This window comes from Triticum urartu, chromosome 5A (genome assembly GCF_056163025.1).
Source record: "Triticum urartu cultivar PI428250 chromosome 5A, HENAU_Tu73, whole genome shotgun sequence".
Taxonomy (NCBI): domain Eukaryota; kingdom Viridiplantae; phylum Streptophyta; class Magnoliopsida; order Poales; family Poaceae; genus Triticum; species Triticum urartu.
Window position 1 is genome coordinate 418,854,438 of NC_141877.1, and position 21,006 is coordinate 418,875,443.

Here is a 21,006-nt window from a genome sequence, read left to right on the forward strand (position 1 = left end):
AGTCATAGGAACATGTATAAGTCATGAAGAAAGCAATAGCAACATACTAAACGATCGGGTGCTAAGCTAATGGAATGGGTCATGTCAATCAGATCATTCAACTAATGATGTGATCCCGTTAATCAAATGACAACTCTTTGTCCATGGTTAGGATACATAACCATCTTTGATTAACGAGCTAGTCAAGTAGAGGCATACTAGTGACACTCTGTTTGTCTATGTATTCACACATGTATTATGTTTCCGGTTAATACAATTCTAGCATGAATAATAAACTTTTATCATGATATAAGGAAATAAATAATAACTTTATTATTGCCTCTAGGGCATATTTCCTTCAAACATCATTGCTCTGTAAATAAGATATACCTTGATTTTTAATAGTACTGAAGTCATGAAAAATATTCTGCTCAACTAGCTATGAATTTCAGCATAGGGTCAAGGTACAGTAATAAACTGCATCCTTATTAAAAATAGGCAAAATTGTATTCCATCTTTCACGCTCGTGTGTACTTGCAACTCGATCAACTGGCCTCTCATGTCTCCTTATTTCTTATTTATAAACGAGTATCATCATATCTAAGGGTAGTATTATTGATTTTCTGTAGAGGAGGCAGAGTTGCACCTGCTCCCAGCAGGACCAACATGATATGACGTAGAGGCTGGAATCGTAGTATTTCTAGAGTACTTGCTCCCTAATTAATTTGACTGGATAGTTTATGTCACCTATGTGGCATGTATAACCTATGTTAGAAATACTTGCACTAAAGTTTTACTTGTGTGTGCTTAGATTTCTTGCTCTTTTGTTTTCTGTGTATAGGTGACACATGCTGACCTGAAAACGCTAACGAGAAGGTCATGTTCAAGAAAGATGGCATACTACAGGGGCCTTTAATGTAAGACTGTTTAGACCTCATACTCGTGACCGCAGTTTAGTGTAATGTTGGATGTCTGGTTCGTGTTTAGTTGTATTGTTGAAGTAGATTTTTGCTAAGTGGCTTAGCTATCAGTTCACTGTTTTATTTGATTCAGGCAAGTAGTTTATTCTTTTTTGTGGTTTAACCATCCTGAAACCTTGGATATTGGGAAGTTTATAGAAGCCCAACATGCATAACCAAGCTTAAATTAGGAACCTAACTAGCCACTCTGCTGTGTGTAGACAAGATTAGAGTGCACTCCTCTCTTTAAGATGCTCAAGGTAAAGAATGAATAATCCTCAATAACTGACATGGTTGTTTCCTGCAAGCAAGTGAGGTATCAGAGGAGCTTGAGTTTGTACTACTCCCTTCGTTCCATAATGTAATTCATATAGATGTTTTGAAAAGTTAGACCTCACAAACTTTGACCAAGTTTGTAGAGAAAAACAATTACATCTAGAATGTCAAACATATATCATTAGATACATCATAAGATGTAGTTTCACATTTTATATATTTTATATTATACATATAAATAATTTTCTTTATAAACTTGGACAAAGTTTACAAACTAATACTTTCCAAAAATCTATACACATTATATTATGGAACAAAGGGAGTATTAGATAATATTCAGAATAAAATAACCAAAAAAGTGTTTCACCATAGTTAGTCTTCCATATAGTAGGAAATATTGCAAGAAATTACTGAAGGAAGAACATTTAATTGAACAAATTAAAAAAATTGGTTCAAGGTATCCTGTGTGGACATTAGTTGAATCAATAGAAAAATGTTAGTTCATCCATAAAGTTTAGATGCACTTTAGGACTTAATTCTTGAATTTTGCTAATACTACTAAAATCCTCGAGTTTGCTTCAATTGGCCGCATTGTAAGCTGCAGGACAAGGGCTACAAGTCAGCTCGATGAAGTATGTATCAAAAACTCTGCTCTATTGCAACGGAGTATGTAATTTGTGATGTCGTTAATAATGGCCTATTTGCCCAATGATTGGTGTTGCAAAGCATCAATTTTTGTGTGTGTTATACTTATGACGTAAATGACAGATGAACGAAAATGAATATGTAGCAGTATTTTTTTCATAAAGAAACATAGACAACATTCTATGTTCAAGGCACTATTTATTCACTTTCAGGTGTATGCTATTGTGAGCTACGGACATGGATTTTCTGACATTGATCTCGCATGCTAACACAACTACACAACTACACCTCATTCTATGACAGGCTCGGCAAGAAGCAGCGGATGGAGGGAGGGTCGCCACCAAGAACAGCAAGGTCGCGCCGACGCCATTGCATTGTCTAAATACATGTAGCAGGATGGAAAGCAGCGAAGCATCATCCATGGAAGCGGCCGGCACAAGGCTAAGCCTGTCGTTCCTGCTCGCCAAGACCCGCGTTTAGCTCAACAAGGTGGCCGAGGTGCGCACACACACAGAGGCGTGCGAGCAAGACGTCATGTGAAGTGGAGGACCCTACGAGCTACATGGCCGCGAATGTGGAGTAGGCGCAGTTCCAGCTGAACTGTGACGCGGTTTTAATGATTAGAGTCACTATTATTAGATTGCTCTGCTTTCCCTGTGATCAGAGTTCAGACTTCAATTCGTTTTCAACAACAGTTGGCATGTATATATACTACCCATTATGTAAAAAATCAAATGAAAAAGGCGACCCCTACTTGGCACCGCACATGAACATCCTCAAGAGGGCCACCATGGGTGCGCCCCGACCACTAGGTAGTCAACACACACGAGCCAAATGTGTTTCTTCTTGGGATACAGAGCGGCTAAGGAGGCCAGGGATTGAGAGAAGGATCAAGAGAAAAGGAATAGAGGATTGATAGGGAGAAACAACCAGTGACAGAGGCATGGGGTGGCTAGCATGAGTCAAGAGCCTACCCAACATAATGAGTTTGCTTGTATATACACAAAATTACTAGCGATTTTTTCCTACGATGCCCTCCTCCCTCAATACTAGGACTTGAGAAATCCTGCCTCAGACAGTGGAAACAACACTAGAGGAAGGGAAACCAATTATGAGAGAAGGGATCAAAACAGAGGAGGGAGAGTAGTGTTGGAGCACAGAGACAGACGACAGATCAAATTGCAAGAGGGAGGGAAGAGCCGGCACCATGCCGTCGGTCATAGGAAGTCGCCTCGAACGCAGTCAATTCGGGCACGTATCCTCGCTATTCTAACTGAGTGATTAGTTGGACCTTAAGTTTTTTTATTTGAAACAAGCTCGCCCTTTTTTTTGAACAACAAAAGGCGCACGAAGCGCCAAATTCATTCAGCTCAGTAGCATCTTACAGCATGAATTACAAAGCCCTGAACCTGAAATGTATCTAGGAGAGAAACAACAGGGCAAGATATATGTCTATGAGCTGAAGAAAAGCAACATATTTCAGGTTCAACATTAGAACATAGATCCTGATGAGCTGCATTATGAGCGATTCCATTAATTTCCATAGAAATATGAAATACTTGAGGTTGCAAATTTGACACTTGCTTGAAGAAATCACCCAAAAGTTTCCGAATGCTCCATGGGGTATTGGCTTCCACAATCTCACCCGATGCAGCTAATGATGCCAAGGATAGACAATCCATAAGAAAAGTTGGGTGAATAATGTTAAGCCTGTTAGCCAGATGAGCCGCAAAAGAAAGTGCAAATGCTTCTGCTTGTATTGGAGAAGTTGTAGCTGGAGCTGAAGCCTGAATTTGCACATTTACTTCCATTTGATCTTGAGGTCACGAAAGATAGACTCCAACTCCAGTAGCAACCGAACCTTGCACCAATCCTGGAACTTTCTTACATCTGAAAGCTGCATCAGAGTATATTTTAGGACCGACAACGAGCAAATTAGATTTAAGAGTCTTTCCCTGCAGAGGAAGTTGATCAGGAGAAATTTGAACTTGAGGCACCTCCTGCAAGCTAGACATATGATTAGAAACATCATATAAATCATAAGACAAGGCTTTTGCAACAATGTGCACATGATGAGGGAGGGCTTTTTTCCGATCAAAAAGAAAATCATTTCTAGCCTTTCAAAGACACCACAAAAAATTAAGAATATTTTCGATAGAGACATGTGGATGAGACATGCTAAGAAAGGTTGAAATAGAGGAATGCAAACTAGTATGGCCTTGAATTAAAACATCTGATCTAATGAACCAATGAGAGGAGAACCAAGCCGCACGAGCAAAATCACACAAAAAGAACAAATGAAATTCATCCTCTTGTTTACCACACCTACAACAAGCCTGAGAAATATGAGTGGAAAAACGACCCGCCCTTAAACCTGTAGGCAAAGTTTTCCGAAAGAGCTCGCCCTTAAGTTGATGCTAACGAAATGAAAACATTGGCGATGCATGTCCCTTTGCACAAACATATTTTCTTTTTCCTTTTTTTAGAAGAACTTTTTTTTGAGAATACATTTTTTCTCTAAGATATAAAACACGACACACAACCTAACATGACCAAATGGGCCGGTCCGCTCATGTGCGCCGGTCGGATAGCCCCGTGTGCCCACGCAACCGCCCCTGCCTCGACCGACCTAGCTAGAAATTTCCCGGTCCGCCTCGAGCACCGGACCCCAATCTGAGGCTCCCAACGGTAATATCTCCGTGCCGCGCCGCGTTGCCGACCGACCGAGACCGACCCCTCCTGTCCTGCCCACCCGGTCTGGATGCAGCCCCAACCCACCACCACCAGCTCCACTTCCCTTTGATTTCCGCCGCCCGCCGAAGCCGCCTCGGGCAAGGACCCGGCCGGCGACAAGGCCTCTTCCCCGGCGGCCTGCCCGCGGCCAGGCGGGCCCTTTCCTCCCTCCCCACCGCCCTGGCCGTGGCCAGTCTGCTCCTCCTCTCTTCGTCCGGGGCCCCGGGTCGTGGAAGCCTCTCGCCTCGCCTCCTCGCGTCTGGTTTGGATTCACTCCTCCTCGATTCGTCGCGCGTTTAGGCTCGTGATTTGGTTTCTGCTCGTGCTCGATTCGTCCGTTTGGAATTGCGCCCGGTTTGATTTTGCTCGTCCTCGCCGTCGTCCGTTTGGGGTCGCGTCCGGTTCGATTTTGCTCCTCCTCGCCACCGTCGTCCGTGTAGGGTCGCGTCCGGTTCGATTCTGCTCGTCCTCATCGTCGTCCGTTTAGAGTCGTGTCTGGTTCGATTTTGTTCGTCCTCGCTGTCGTCCGTTTGGGGTCGCGTCCGGTTCGATTTTGCTCGTCCTCACCGCCGTCGTCCGTGTAGGGTCGCGTCCGATTCGATTTCGCTCGTCCTCGCCGTCGTCCGTGTAGAGTCGCGACTGATTCGATTTCGCTCATCCTCGCCGTTGTCCCGACGCGCCCGCGTGTTCTTGGTCCGGTCTCGCCTCGTCGGCGGTCTCCTCCGTCTCGTTTGCGTAGTAGCAATTCTGTCCGCGCGTGCTTCTGTTATCCGAACTAGCAGTCCTGGGTTTCGTGTTCACGTCGGTTACAGGAATGAACAGGTCTGGTTTCGAAATTGGATTACGGCCGGACACGGGGAGCAGTGTTTGTTTATCGTGCTAGTTCAGACTGGTTCGTCCGTTCCGTCACCTACGTTGCTCTTGGTGATTTTCAGAACTCAAAATGTGTGCTCTCCTGTGATACTCTGTCAATTCTTGGCCCTCTGTCAGTTCTTGTTGGCCCTCTGTCAGTTCTTGAGTTCCAGGGTCTGTTAATTCTTGAGTTCTCATTGTACTGGCTAGGCGTGTGCGCTCTCATCCTAGATTCAGAGATGGGGTGATTCCTTTACGCTTGATCTGATGGTGTATACTGTTTATGTTCTTTCCAATTTGTTTCTTTTTATCATGCTTAGCTAGTGTGTTCCGAGCAGAAAAGTTTTACAAGAGTGCAAACCATGTGGCCTGCTGCTGCTACTGTTGGACAAGGTTCCTTCTTTTCTTCCCGATGTTACTATTTCCATTGAAGTACTCATACGAGTTCTAGGTGAGCTGCTGCTAATTAGTTCCCCTTAGATTACATTCTAGATTGCATGGCATAACTCCAATATTTTGTCATTGCACACTTGGGCATATAATTCTGCTGTGAGCATAACTCTAGAATTTATTTATCTGTGAAAGCATGTTCATCACATGTTTTTTATCAATGCTGGTAACTTGTGTCATGCCCCTTTCCTTTTGGACAACAATTTCAACGAACCTATAACGTGGACATGTGCTGCTTGTTTTCTTGTGATGATGGTGATCCAATTGAGTAGCCCAACTCTTATGCTCTGACATTTGTTAATCCCCAGTTAGTGTGCATGAAAAATTATTGTTTGTCATGTTAAATTCTATGGCATCAACTCGGTATTGTGATTAATGACGATACTTGACTTCTTTTTCTTAAATTTTTAGTGATATGTGTGTTTTGTTATGTCTTATGTGGATATCATATTCTTTCTTTGTATTACTATAGCCAGTCAATGGAAATGCTTTTCTTGCTTTGCCTAGACTTTGTGACAATTAACTTATAGTGCGATCATTGATCATTGAGCTTCTGACACCCTATTCCGTAAAATTCCGTTGTAATGTTTGCTGGATCATCGAGTAGTTAATATTGATTCTGAGTTTGTTGGATCATTAACTTCTGTGTGTGCTTTGGTTATCTGAGAGACACTCACTATCCTGTGTTTCATATTGGCGGAGCGATGAACGATTATGTTTCGTGTTTGCCGGTCTGGTTTTGGATTTGGATTACGGAGACGGGGAGAGGTCAAAACAAGGTCAGTTTATCGTGTTCGCTCAGATCGGTTCCTCGGTTCTGTCGCTGCGTTGTTCGATTTCCAGACCTCAAACGCATGCGCCCTTGTGATACTCTGGTTTGGCTCGCTGGTCGTTATGGTTGTTCGTTACGGTTGTTCTTATGTTCTTGAATCACCCATCTTATAAGCAGAGATGGGGTGACACATAATGGTTGTTTTGATGGTTGCTTATTTAGTGCTCTTTCCAATTGGGTTCTTCTTGTCATGCTTTGCTTATGTTCCCAATGTCTGTCTTTCCATATATGGGGATGCGTTAGGGTGCAAACCGTGTAGGCCATGGTGTGTTTTTAACTAGCTATGGTGTGTTCTATACTATCTGATGTGGAAGGTGGAAATATTGATATCACTTCTGTGTTAGTATACTTGATATGGTGTGTTTTATTCAAGTAATTAACCACATCTCTTACAAATTTTCCTTGAGATACATGTTTATATGGCAGGAGTGATTGTCTTGACGAATAATCATTTATGCTAACAGACCAGTACTTGATCATAGGTAACAGACCAGTACTTGTTTAGTGCAGACAATTGACTATTCTTTTTTTCTGAACTTTTTTGTGATATGTCTAATGCCTTTCTAAGTATTTAAGGTACAGACATGTGGATCTGGACATTTCACATTTGCTCTTTATTGTGTTGCTAAGGACACTGAACGGTTTGTCTAGGCCACCGCATAGCCTGGCTAATCAGGTACACTTGATTTTATGTGTAGTTGATGTTCTCTGCCACATCATGCTTAACTTGTTTGCCAAATGGATCTCTTGGAACAAATTATTCGTAATAAATGAACAAATTGAACAAGAAAAACATACGTCCTGTTATTTTAAAATGGTGTATTTACCTTGCTGGCTATCTGCAGGTTGTAGTGATTAGGGAGAAGCTTGCAGAACCGTATGAATTTGAACAACAATGGTCGAGAGCAGTACAAATGCTTAGTGGCATTGACTTGGACTCAGGAATAAGGTAGAAGCAAAGCTTTTGTCTCTCTTTACATGTCATTGGATATTCTAAGTCTGGGAAATCTGACCATCTTCTTAAAAACCAGGATGCTTGATGACAAACAAATTATCCAAGTGCGTCCAGATTGCATGACTATTTGGAGGTTAGTCCCATTTTAGCCTCTGTCGTCATTGCATTTTCAGCTGGACTAATGTATTTCTTCATTTTGTAGGATGATGATGCAGTGAATGTTGAAGCTTTTATCAACAAAGCCTCATTTTTTGTCACAAACAGCAACCAGGAAGTTCTGAACTTGTAATACAAGGTTTGTTGGTTCAGAAACAGTTTAATAATCTATCTGTCTACAACTAAGGACAAAAATTTAGTTCCCTTCTTATATCTCTTGTAGGTATGCTATGCGAGAATTTTAGATCTAAAGAATAAATTCTTGGAAGCTGCACTTCGATACTATGGTATCTCTCAAATTGAGCAACGCCAAATTGGGGATGAGTAAGGCTTACTCTATTCAGTTGTAGATTTGTTTCTCTCTTCTGCAATTTACTCATTTTTAATGTTCTGTCTTGTATGGTTCTTTGTTGCCTTGCCGGTCTAGTGATGCCTAATTTCTATTTTACACCCTTCAAATTACCCTACTTGATACTCATGTTTAAGTATTGCAGTGGTTATTAGCAAGTTGTGTTTGGAACTGATATGGCCTCCATATTTTATTCTCAAAGATCTTGATGGAACATAGTTTCTGTATTTTCTCTGATAGATTGATGAAAATGCTCTTTAACAAGCTCTTAGTGCTGCTGTAACATGCACAATATTGTAACTGATGAGAGGCAACCACCGTTGCCAACTTGAAATCAGTTTACTCATTCAAGTTCTGGAATTTCTTTATAGATTTCTGGGTTTACTTCGATCTTGCATGTATTAGGTTTCCCTTTGTGCCCCTGTCTATGTCGGTTTCTTGTGTGCAAGTGCTTCATTATGTGTGTGTGTGTGTCTGTGTGTGACTTGTTGGTGAATATGTGTGTGGCTTGACTCTGTGTGTGTGGCTTGATGGTGTGTGTGTGGCTTGATTGTGTGTGTGGCTTGACTCTCTCTGTGTGTGGCTTGACTATGTGTGTGACTTGACTCTGTGTGTGTGGCTTGACTCTCTCTATGTGTGGCTTGACTGTGTGTGTGACTGTGTGGTTTGATTGTGAATATGTGTGTGGCTTGACTCTGTGTGTGAGTGTGTGTGGCTTGATGGTGAATATGTGTCTGGCTTGACTGTGTGTGTGTGTGTGTGACTGTGAAAATTGCATTTGTTTGATTGTGTGGCTTGTATGCTTTGCTGAATGTTTGGTTGTATAACTTGTGTTCTATATTTCACGATTGATTGCTTTGTTGATTGTTGAATGTGAACAGACCTAGCACTATTCTTTTTTCTGAACTTTTTTGTGATTATGTCTTATGTGGATATCATATTCTTTTTTATGTATTACTATTGTCCAGTCACTGGAATAATGCTTTTCTAAGTATTTAAGGTACATACATTGGATCTGGACATTTCACATTGGCTCTTTATTGTGTTGCTAAGGACACTGATGGGTTGAGTTTGCATAAAACGCAGGTATTTACGTTCTTTATATTTTGCGATGCTGATGTCAAAATGTTTATTTAGCCAAATTGTGCTACTTCTGGGTACTTCTGTTTTAGATGTGTTGTATCCGTAACTACCTATTGGCACCTGATATTTGTGCTCAAAATGCAGTATGGAGCAAGAATTTGGTCTCATTGCAAGGTCACTACCTGGACATATAGCCAAGCAATGTCAAGAGAGGTATTCTTTTGATTGTTTCATTTTCATGATTTGCTTAAATGCATTTTCCCCTTTGTGCAAGACAAACAGGGGAATGTTTGCTAATTCAGAAACACACTGGTTACATAAAGAGCTGATTGGTTATGAAGCTGATTTCGAATTCATACATAACATCTTAGGTGGAATAATCATATGAATCCAAACATACAGAGAGATGCTTGGACTATGAGGAGGAACATGCACTGTATAATGCCCAGGGAATAAATGGGCAAAAATAGCAAAATTTCTTCCTAGAAGGTACTACCTTGGTCCCCTGCCACTTCCTCACTCTTTCCTGAACATCATACCGTGCATCAGACATCTGGACATTGCAGGAATGGGGTACTTCTATTTGTGTAACTTCTATTTGTTATCAGTTCTTCTCACCTATAGCTAAAGTCAAAGATGACAAACCAGGTGAATTTTTGGAGGTGCAAGATACACAGAATCGGTAAGTTCCTATCTTGATAACTTCGATATACACACGGGAATAATTACCTATGTTGTTATGATCATAAACTGATTCCAAGTATTTTTGACTCATATGATGCTTATACATCACAAGTCATCTTAATCTTCTTTTGTAAATATGACTGCTGGTGCTGCTGGTAACGTAAGCTACTTTTCTTAGAAACATCATTTACATTGTGGAAACTCACATTTTAAGTTGCTCATGTCATTTTTCAGGCTATCCATCGGCTTGTAACTCATGATAGGCAACCACAGTTGCCAACTTGAAACATATATATTTTAGGTACGAATGGCTTACCTTAGCCAAAATTTCTATAAGAATGTTGCTCATGTTACATGCCTTGCTTTCTCTAGCTTAATCAGCCTCTAATCACTTAATCAGCCTCTAACCAGCTTCCTGTTTTCAGGAGCGAAGATCTGAATCACCCTCACCCCTCAGAGAAATCGTTTAGTCATTCAGGTTCTGGAATTTATTTATAGCTTTCTGAGTTTACTTCGGGCTTGCATGTATTTGCTTTCTGTTTGTGCCCCTATCTATGTCTGTTTCTTGTTGTTTCTTATGTGCAAGTGCTCCATTATGTGTCTGTCTGACTGTTTGTGGCTTGACTCTCTTGTGTGTGTGGCTTGACTGTCTGTGTGTGGGACTGTGTGTTTGACTGTGTGTGAATATTGCATTTGACTGTGATGTGTGACTGTGTGTGTGACTCTGTGTTTGACTGTGTGTGTGACTGTGTGAATATTGTGCATTTGACTGTGATGTGTGTGACTGAATATTGCATTTTGGCAATGACTGAGTGTGATTGTGTGTGGCTTGACTCTCTCTGTGTGTGTGTGTGGCTTGTATGCTTTGCTGAATGATTGGTTGGTGTGGCCTAACACTGCCTTTGCCGGTCCCAAGCCCGGATGCGAAAATGTGGAGGGAGCTGCAGTTACCTCCTTTGTATTGTTTGCCTTAGAAGTGTGAATGTTGCATTTTGGCAATGATTGTGTGTGGCATGACTCTCTGAGTGTGTGTGCCTTGTATGCTTTGCTGAATGATTGATTGGTGTGGCCTAACACTGCCTTTGCCGGTCTCAAGCCCAGATGCGAAAATGTGGAGGGAGCCATAATTACCTCCTTTGTATTGTTTGCCTTCGAAGTCTAGATAGAAATTACTCTGTCCTAATTGAATAGTAAATCTTCGCATACTATCGTAGCATGTGATTCAACATCTGAAATGCATCCTTCCTTGCTATGAAAAATCTAGCAAGTGTAATTGTCGTTAGAATTTGTCCCGTCTCCTAAATTAATCCAATGGTTTCTTAAATCTTATCAGCGCTGATGTTCTTTTCTGCTAATATATACATTTTTACTAAAAATCAGTCATCTGTTTTTTTATTTGGCTTTAGCTAGAATTTTGTGTCAGTCTAATCATGCACGAATCTTAGCGTCGCAGGTGTCCCTCATTTATCTGTCACTCGCGAGTGCGTGTCGGGTTTATTTGTCATTGGACTTTTTATTCAAGTTGTGGGCCGCCCACTCCTTGTTTGGACTCCGACTCGTGTGGGGGTGTCCTTTTTCAGTTGTGTCATTTCTAGAGGGGATGAGTTGTTGAGTCTGTGTGTGAGTGAGAGAGAGAGAGAGAGGGGGGGGGGGGGGGGGGGGAAGAGGAGCTGACTTCGGCGCACGGCCAATAAGGCACATTTTCAAGGAAGAGCAGGCACCTTCCCGTCCAAAACCGATTCTCCTCGGTGTTGAAGAGGAGCTGATTTCGGCGCACGGCCAATAAGGCACATTTTCAAGGAAGAGCAGGCACCTTCCCGTCCAAAACCGATTCTCCTCGGTGTTCGAGTGCAGTTGTGCGGGGTAATGAGGGAGAAATTGGTAGCCATCCAGCCCAACCTAGTGACCATGGCGAGGGGGGTTGAATATAATTTGTTTGTCTTCTTGTGTTTGCTTTTTTTTTGGGCAGTTTAAGTTTTGTTCCTAACTTCCTGTGCGTGCTATTTGTCCACACACCCCCACTAAAGAATAGCATATGAATTATTTGTTTTGAATTTCACATGATATAACTTTGGTCAATGATGTATAAATGAGTTATTTCTCGTCGGTTCAGCTAAGGGGGCCAGCATGTGTTTTTTTGGAAATTGGTGGAACAATTTTTGAAATTCACGAACATGTTTCTGATTTAACTTAATTTTTTTGAATCATCCAAGATTTTATGAATGAATAAACTATTTTCTAACTCATGAATAGTTTTTAAAATTTTAGGATGTTTTTTCATTCGTGAACATTTTTTGAATTGGTGAAATTTTGTTCAATTTCATTAACATTTTTAATACACTAACTTGTAAAAAAATCGTGAACATCTTTTTATTTCCCAAACATTTGTTTTTAACATTTGGAACATTTTTTGAATGAGCAAACATTTTTTTTACAAAATTGCGAACATTTTTTGAATCCACAAACATTTTGTGATTTATTAAAATTTTATTTCAAAATTGTTTTTAAAAAATCCAGAAATTTTTTGAAGTCCCAAATTATTTAAAGTAGAAACAAATGAAAACAGGGAAGAAATGGAAAAAATGAAATAAAAAAAAGACCGCCGGGACATGAGCCGGCCCAAACGGGTGTGTCGCGTCTTCTCCTAGCGCGCAAAGCACAGTATAGGAGGTCCCTACTGCATAGGCCGGCCCAGGCGGGCATTCCCTTGTCTAAAACGTTCTTTATCACTTATAGATGGCATTGATGGGTAATATTTTGCAACTTTGGCATAGGTTTAGGAATAGTTTGGATGATGACATGGGCTTCGTGCCTGGGAAAAACTAGCACCTGGCTTGTGCTGATTTTTGCCTGGCGAATCTAGCGTGGGCAGGAAGTGTTTGGTTGGTGGCCCGGATATAATAACACATTGGTTGATAGTAAAACTGAATAAACTATTAATAAAAGATTTAGACAAAGCTATTTGCATTGGGTAGTGTGCCCAGGCAAGTTTCTGGATGGCCAGGCATCCGTTTTGTGCGTCTGCACCAGGCTAACGACCGTGCTTGGTGCTCCTGCCAGGCTAATCAACATGGCAGATGCTCCAGGCCAGGCAAGCTTTTTAATGCTTATGACACCATCCAAACAATCTCCAGGATAGTATCAGGCAAGCTCCAAGCTCTAGGCCAGGCATCAATACGTGAGGAAGCGAACCAAACTGACTCTTAGTGATCTATCAGTTCCTTGCAATCTTCTCAATCTTTGGCTAGCCTTTATTTTGCACTAAGTATGATCACTACTTGTGCATTCAAAATCCTTTAAATCAGTTTTGCCATATGAGTCCACTATACCTACCTATATGCGGTATTCTTTTACCGTTCTAAGCAAATTTATATGTGCCATCTCTAATTTTCAAAATAAAATTTTCTTTTGTGTGTTCCTACCGCTCACGAGGCGGTGAGGGGTGGTCAATATTTTCCATGCTAGATGTGTTATTCTCACGATGAGTGTTTATTCATTTGTCATTGCACGAGAGTAAGACAAAGGTATTAGGGATGCCCAGTCCCAAAATGAAAAATGAATTTACTTTATGTTGTCAAATCATAAATTCCTTGGAAAGTGTTGGTATGGAGGGCACCTGTGGATACAGTTAGCCATGGAAAGTGAAAGTATGGTGAAAAAAGGAATAAAGTTTATTTTCTGTTTGGGAACCGTCTATGATATATCTAGCATGGAAAGTGTTGGGAGCTCTAAGTCGTTTTCGTTGGTGGAAAAGTATGCCTCTCAAAATGTTTTCATCTCTCAATTTTTGCTTTGAGTTCTGGCACCTCTAAAAATCCCTACTTCCCTCCAGGAAGGGCCTTTCTTTTACTTTATGCATTTTTAATTTTTTATTTGATTCTTCATCTTCTCTTATAAAGCACCAACTAGGGGGCACTATGATCGTACTTGAGCATTGGGTGTAGTTAATATGCGAGTGTGTTTTATGAATGGATCAATGATTGAGCATGATGGGCTAGGGATAACTTATTTTAGCGTTGATATTTTAAAATACATGGTTGCTTGTTGGTATGCTTGAGTATTAAAGTCCTTATATCAAAACTAGATTATTGCTTTGAACCATATAAAAGTCCAAATGTCCATGCTCAAAAGAAAAAAATATGTGATGAATATGATAGGTAGCTTTCCACAACAAATATTCTAGTTTCAATTGCTACTTTATCATGATAAGTTTTATGAGAAAGAGTTGCTGTTATGATGCTAGGAAAAGTGATTGAAATTATCATTGATCAAACTTGTGCACTTGGCTAGCATTCACACTTCATAAATTATTTCTTTTATCTATAATTTATGAAGTATTCATGCCATGTTTACAACAATTTTATATGATTTTGGTATGATTTCCATGGAACTAACCCGGACTGACGCTGTTTTCAGCAGAACTACCATGATGTTATTTTTTGTGCAGAAACGAAAGTTATTCAAATGAGCTGAAACTTTTTGACGATTTTTTTGAAACAAAAGAGACCCACAAAGCTTCGTGGGAGGGCCAGAAGAGCCACGAGGAGGGCACAACCCACTAGGGCGCGCCTGGTGGGCCTGGCTCGCCCCGGTGGGTTGTGCTCACCTTGAGGCCCATCTTCGCATGAAACTGATGCCAAAAAATCCTATAAATAGAGAAACCATCATAAATAACCCTAGATCAGAAGTTCTGACATCGCAAGGCTCTGTAGCCACCGAAAATCAATCTAACCCTGTTCTGGCACTCTGTTGGAGGGGGAAATCATCACCGGTGGCCATCTTCATCATTCCGGCGGCCACCACGATGATGAGGGAATAGTCCACCCTCGGGGCTGAGTGTTTGTACCAGTAGCTATGTGTGTGTTTAATCTCTCTCTCGTGCTCTTGAGATGTCACGATCTTGATGTATCGCGGGCTTTGTTAATATAGTCGGATCATATGGTGTTTTCCCCTCTCTATCTTGTTGTGATGAATTGAGTTTTTCCCTTTGATATTTCGTTGTTATCGGGTTGAATACTTTTATGGATTTGAGAGCACTTGATATATGTCTTGCATATGAATACTCGTGGTGACAATGGGGCATCATATTGATTCACCTGATATGTGTTTTGTCATTCAACTCACGGATTCCCGCACTGACATTGGGGTAATCTATGCATAGGGGTTCATGCACATTCTCGTCTTTTGTTTCCCCGGTAGAAATTTTGGGGCTGTGACGCCCGGGTAGTTAAGCTGCAGTAAACCTCTGTTAATGATGCCACGTCACGATGGTTATTGTTGCTAATCTCGCGTTAGTTTAAAATGATTTAAATTCAAATTTGAGTTAATGGCAAACATCAAAAGTTTTCAAACATTAAAACTAAAATGTCCAAAATGTGTCAAATAACTCATAGATAATCATGGTGGAGAATCCACATCTCTATAAATTAAATAAAGGCTCTAAAGTAATTAAAACAGTAACTATGACAATTAATTAAATGCCTTTTAAAAATTATAATAATGCAGACTATTTTATTTAGGTGTCAAGCTTTTTGACGCAGTGGAACAAGTTATAACATTAATTTAGGAGTTGTATTTATATTTTATAAAACTAAAAATAAAAGAAAGTAAAATAAAAACAAAAAAAGAAGAAAAAAGAAAAGAAAAGAAAAGAAAAGGAAAAGATACAACTTCCCCCCTGCCCCCTATGCTGGGCCAACTGGCCCGGCCCGCCTAAGCCGGCCTTTCCTTCCTCCTCCTGCTACAGGGGAAGGCCGAGCACGCCATGGCCGCACACGTCGCCTGATGGCCACGTGCAGAGCATCCCGCGTCGCCCCCCTGCTTCGCCGACGCCTACTAATCCTTCCTCGCAACCATGGCAAACCCTAGCTCCATTCCACCCACTCCTCGCACCGCTTCTTTTTCCCCCAGCAAGCAACCGAGCCACCTTCGCCATAGCGTTCGTCGCACACGCGCTCTTCGTTGTCCCCGTTCCATGAGAGGTTGTCCCCGAGGACCACCGGCGTCGACCACGTCTTCTATAAGGCTTGAATCGAGTGCTCCACCACCACAGATCAGGATCGAGCCATCTTCTACCTCCGGCAACCGCGAGCACGTCACCGATTTGTTCGCCGCAGCAGCTCCTAAGCCACCAACGGGCCCCCCGTGTGCCCCCGCGGTGAGCTCCTCCCCCGTTCCCCTTGTCTTCCCCACCGATCTGATGTCGTTGGCTATCGACCCCGATGAGTCCGGAGCTCCACTTGCCCTTTGGTCGCGTTCATCGCGCCCCCTGCCCGTGCTCCCGTTGCGTCCTGGCCGCCCTGGGCACTCCCTGGTCGTGCCCCCGTGCGTGCCCGCTCGCGCATTGCCGCAGCCCTCGCCTTGCTCGTTGTTGCCCGTCCGCTTTCGCCTGTGCCCGATTGCTAGCGCCTACCGCTGCCGCTGTAGATTGATGTTGCGCTGATGCTTGCTGCAGCTGCTGCCGCTCACTGCCGTCCTTGCCGCCGAGCGCCGCTCCTCGATGCCCTGCGCGCGAGACCGCGCTCCCATGCTACCGCTGCTTGCTATCGTCGCTGCCCGCCCGCCGCCGCTGCTACTCCCTGCTGCACCCCTCCGGCCTCCCCCGTCTGCGTCCTCCCTCGCCTCGCTGCGCCATCGCCGCCCCGCCGTGGGCTGCACGCGCCGGCCGCCCCAGCCCTGGCGCCCGCCTCCGCCTACCGCGGTCGGCCGGCCGAACACCGTGGCCGTCGGCACGCCTCCGTGGGCGCGCGCGTACAAATCCCCCCATGGGCCCTCTTAGCTTAATTAGGGGTAATCCCCTTTTAGTGCTAACCTCCTCCTAATAGTCTATGACAGTGGGCCCAAGGACACTAACTAATTAGCTAAGTTTTGTTTAAAAAATGTTAACTGGCCCTGAGTCAATGACATGCGGGTCCCACTAGACCCGTTGACCAGTCAACCTTTGACCAGTCAACTGCTGAGTCAGCAGTTGACTGGCCCCACTGTTAGCCCCTCTGGTGCACTCTGGGTGCGGTGCACTGGGTGCACCCAGCCTTTCTAGAGATTTCGAGATTCCCAGGACTTAAAAAAAGTTTAAAACTTAGAAAATTAATATAAAATAAACCGTAGCTCAGATGGGAAAACTTTGTACATGAAAGTTGCTCAGAGCGACGAGACGAATCCGGATACGTAGCCCGTTCGTCCGCCACACACCCCTAACATATCAAACTCGCAACTTTTCCCCTCCGGTTCATCTGTCCGAAAACGCGAAACACCGGGGATACTTTCCCGGATGTACCCCCCCTTCACCGGTATCACCTCATACCGCGTTAGGGCACGCCTAGCATCACGCTTTGCTTTTTCATGCATCGTTACACATCTGTTTGCATTGTATTCATTGTTTCTTCCCCCTCTTCTCTCGCTAGACACCGAGACTGACGCCGCTGCTACCCAGAACGACTATGGTATTGACGAACATTCTTGCCAGAGCAACCAGGCAAGCCCCCCTTGATCACCAGATATCGCCTATTCTTCTCTATACTGCTTGCATTAGAGTAGTGTAGCATGTTACTGCTTTCAGTTAATCCTATACTGCTGCATAGCCTGTCCTTGCTACTACTGTTGTTACCTTTACCTGCTATCCTACTGCTCAGTATAGGATGCTAGTGTTCTATCAGTGGCCCTACACTCTTGTCCGTCTGCCATGCTATACTACTGGGCCGTGATCACTTCGGGAGGTGATCACGGGCATATACTATATACTTTACACTGTTACATTATCGGTGATACTGTTTGGAGTTGGGGGCTGAAGGGCAGGTGGCTCCATCCCGGTAGAGGTGGGCCTGGGTTCCCGACGGCCCCCGACTGTTACTTTGTGGCGGAGCGACAGGGCAGGTTGAGACCACCTAGGAGAGAGGTGGGCCTGGCCCTGGTCGGCGTTCGCGGATACTTAACACGTTTAATGAGATCTTGGTAGTTGATCTGAGTCTGGCCACTGGCCTATACGCACTAACCATCTACGTGGGGACAGTTATGGGCACTCGACGCCGTGGTATCAGCCGAAGCCTTCGTGACGTCAGCGACTGAGCGGCGCGCGCCAGGTTGGACTGGAACGCCTAGTCTTGTATAAGGGAGGCTAGGTCTGCTCACCGGCCGCGTACGCAACGTGCAGGTGTGCAGGTGTGCAATGGGCGATGGGCCCAGACCCCTGCGCCATAGGATTTAGATCGGCGTGCTGACCTCTCTGTTGTGCCTAGGTAGGGCTGCGACGTGTTGATCTTCCGAGGCCAGGCATGACCCAGAAAAGTGTGTCCGGCCAAATGGGATCGAGCGTGTTGGGTTATGTGGTGCACCCCTGCAGGGAAGTTAATCTATTCGAATAGCCGTGATCTTCGGTAATAGGATGACTTGGAGATGTACTTTGACCTTATGACAACTAGAACCGGATACTTAATAAAACACACCCTTCCAAGTGCCAGATACAACCAGTGATCGCTCTCTCACTGGGCGACGAGGGGAGGATGAACTTATCATCTACTCTCTTCTCCTGCTGCAAGATGGAGGTTACCAGAAGCGTAGTCTTCGAAAGGGCTAGCTATCCCCCTCTTATTCCGGCATTCTGCAGTTCAGTCCACATATGATACCCTTATTCCATTTGATACCAATGCATACTTATGTAGTGTAGCTCCTTGCTTGCGAGTACTTTGGATGAGTACTCACGGTTGCTTTGCTCCTTCTTTCCCCCTTTCTATACCCGATTGCTGCGACCAGATGTTGGAGCCCAGGAGCCAGAAGCCACCGTTGATGACGACTACTACTACTCGGGAGATGCCTACTACTACGTGCAGCCCGCTGACGACGACCAAGAGTAGTTTAGGAGGATCCCAGGCAAGAGGCCTGCGCCTCTTTCGATCTGTATCCCAGTTTGTGCTAGCCTTCTTAAGGCAAACTTGTTTAACTTATGTCTGTACTCAGATATGGTTGCTTCCGCTAACTCTTGTGCCTTCGAGCATTTGTATTCGAGCCTTCGAGGCCCCTGGCTTGTAATATAAAGCTTGTATTATTTTAATCTGTGTCTAGAGTTGTGTTGTGATATCTTCCCGTGAGTTCCTGATCTTGGTCGTACACATTTACGTGCATGATTAGTGTACGATTGAATCGGGGGCGTCACAAGTTGGTATCAGAGCCGACTTCCTATAGGAATCCCCCTTTCCAACTCCTTGGCCGAAGTCGAGTCTAGACATTGCAAAACTTTTACTAACATAGCTGTGTGTCTTACGGGGACATGTCGCCATTGGGTGGTAGTAGGATCTTTTATTCCTCGACCTATACTCTGGGACTCTGACATCTCTTCTATTCGGGTTAAACGATTTTACTAACTCTGACTCTAGGTTCTCGATAATACTTTCTTCCGGAGAGCCCCTTATTACAGATGATCGTTTGCTGCACCAGAAGAATCCGAAGATACTCTCCGATGTTCTCTTGAGACTTTATGGCGTCGCTTTTGCAATTCCCCTCCATCGATAAACCCCTATGGATAACCACGTATACTCGCCATTCATACAATGCTTCCCAGTTGATCTTGTTATTACAAGATACATCGAAATGCTCTCTATTGTTTCAAGAATACTTTGTGCCTATTGCCTTGCAGTTCTTTGCCACATGAATACCCCTACGGATAATTCCTCGCTCTTACCGAGTATCCGCTCATCCCTAGTTGTTCATGTGTTTCACAAAATTCTTCAAAATACTATCCGATCTTTCGAGAATCCTCATTAGCCTATGGCTCTTGAAATGCTTGTCTGCCTACATTTTGGTTAATTCCAAATGACTAGCAATATTCATGGATGTCTTTTGTCTTTATCATCTTGGGTCCCTTGGTTCAATATGTTGCGAATGATGCAATCCTTTATCAGATCCTAGAATTCATCCTTTTGGCTCAGACGTCGTTTTAAACATGAGTTGGATCTCGACCAGTTAAATTGCCATCGATTGTACCCCTAAGCCTACTCAACTTATCCATCCTTGATCAGAGCGTTGCTTCTGATCCCCTGATTTGGAAATCATAATTCTTTTGCATTTGAACTTTGTCAGACGTTTCTATAATCAGATCTCCTTGCATTCTTTCTCTGGTTGAGTATTGATGCTCACATCAGATCCCATGTGGACCATCGGTTCCTTTGTTGGATTTTATCTGACAGTGTCCTCCATATTGAATAACCTTGTGAGCCTCTCCATGGGTATATAATGCCTTTGGTAAATTGTATCATCTGCTTTTGAACAATGCTCTACTTTCTAGCTTGTGTATTTACTTTCGAAACTTGTGGTATATGTTACTAAGATGCCCGAAGGGTTGAACCTATGCCTTCCCCTAATCCGTGAGAACCTAGAAGTTTTCACAAGTCATACTTTTCCGGTGTTCTACCAAATAAAATTCCAACACTACAATTTTATCAAGACGAGAAGTGAATGAAAGGTTATGCATTGAAGAAGTGGGAGTCGACCTTGAACCTTGTGTTCATGCCCATGGACACGATGTAGATCCTACCATAGAAGCTTCTTGTAATAATAACTATTTCGTTGATGTAATATCATCTGGTATCTGGGATTTGGCCTTTTGCAATCGTGGTTCCAACCATGTTCTCCTTTAAATACCATTTCTCGGACAAGTTGAAGTACTTGTCTTCTGCAGATCATTGCACCTGTCCAACCCTTTGATCTACCATCGAGCATTACACTCCGGTATCTTAAGAATACCGTGGAACTACATAACTTCTTATGAGTTCTTCATCAACTATTATTCTCGCCAATTCCAATTTCCCTCGGGTTCTGAGTTATTAGTCACTCGAGAACACCGTTAAGTGAATCAATTCCGCACTCCGATTCAATAACTCTAAGTAATTTTCATTGCTTATGATTTAATAACCCTTCAAGTCAGTCCTAGCCTGATTGGCTATATCATTATCGTGCAACTTTTTAACTGTGCTACCTGGTTCTTCTTCCCATAGCACAATTTTTGATGATGAGCTAATCTTACAATCGATCTTCCTCGTCATATCGTTTGTCCTTGAACAGC

General features: G+C 43.1%; 1 long non-coding RNA gene across 10 annotated transcripts; it reads left to right on the top strand.

Moving 5' to 3' along the window:
- The first annotated feature begins 4,548 nt into the window (after positions 1 to 4,548).
- Positions 4,549 to 19,192, top strand: LOC125509364 (uncharacterized). 10 transcript variants are annotated; one of them, XR_015604786.1, is made up of 11 exons: positions 4,549 to 7,402; positions 7,572 to 7,675; positions 7,758 to 7,814; positions 7,884 to 7,976; positions 8,061 to 9,272; positions 9,414 to 9,482; positions 9,641 to 9,758; positions 9,836 to 9,951; positions 10,188 to 10,254; positions 10,379 to 10,431; positions 18,702 to 19,192. It is a non-coding gene; the product is annotated as an uncharacterized LOC125509364 (long non-coding RNA). The 10 variants fall into 10 exon arrangements; XR_007284062.2 differs by lacking the exon at positions 18,702 to 19,192 and having other exon boundaries at positions 8,061 to 8,161; positions 9,187 to 9,272; positions 10,379 to 11,587; XR_007284061.2 differs by lacking the exon at positions 18,702 to 19,192 and having other exon boundaries at positions 4,549 to 7,208; positions 7,295 to 7,402; positions 10,379 to 11,587.
- The last annotated feature ends 1,814 nt before the right edge of the window (positions 19,193 to 21,006 follow it).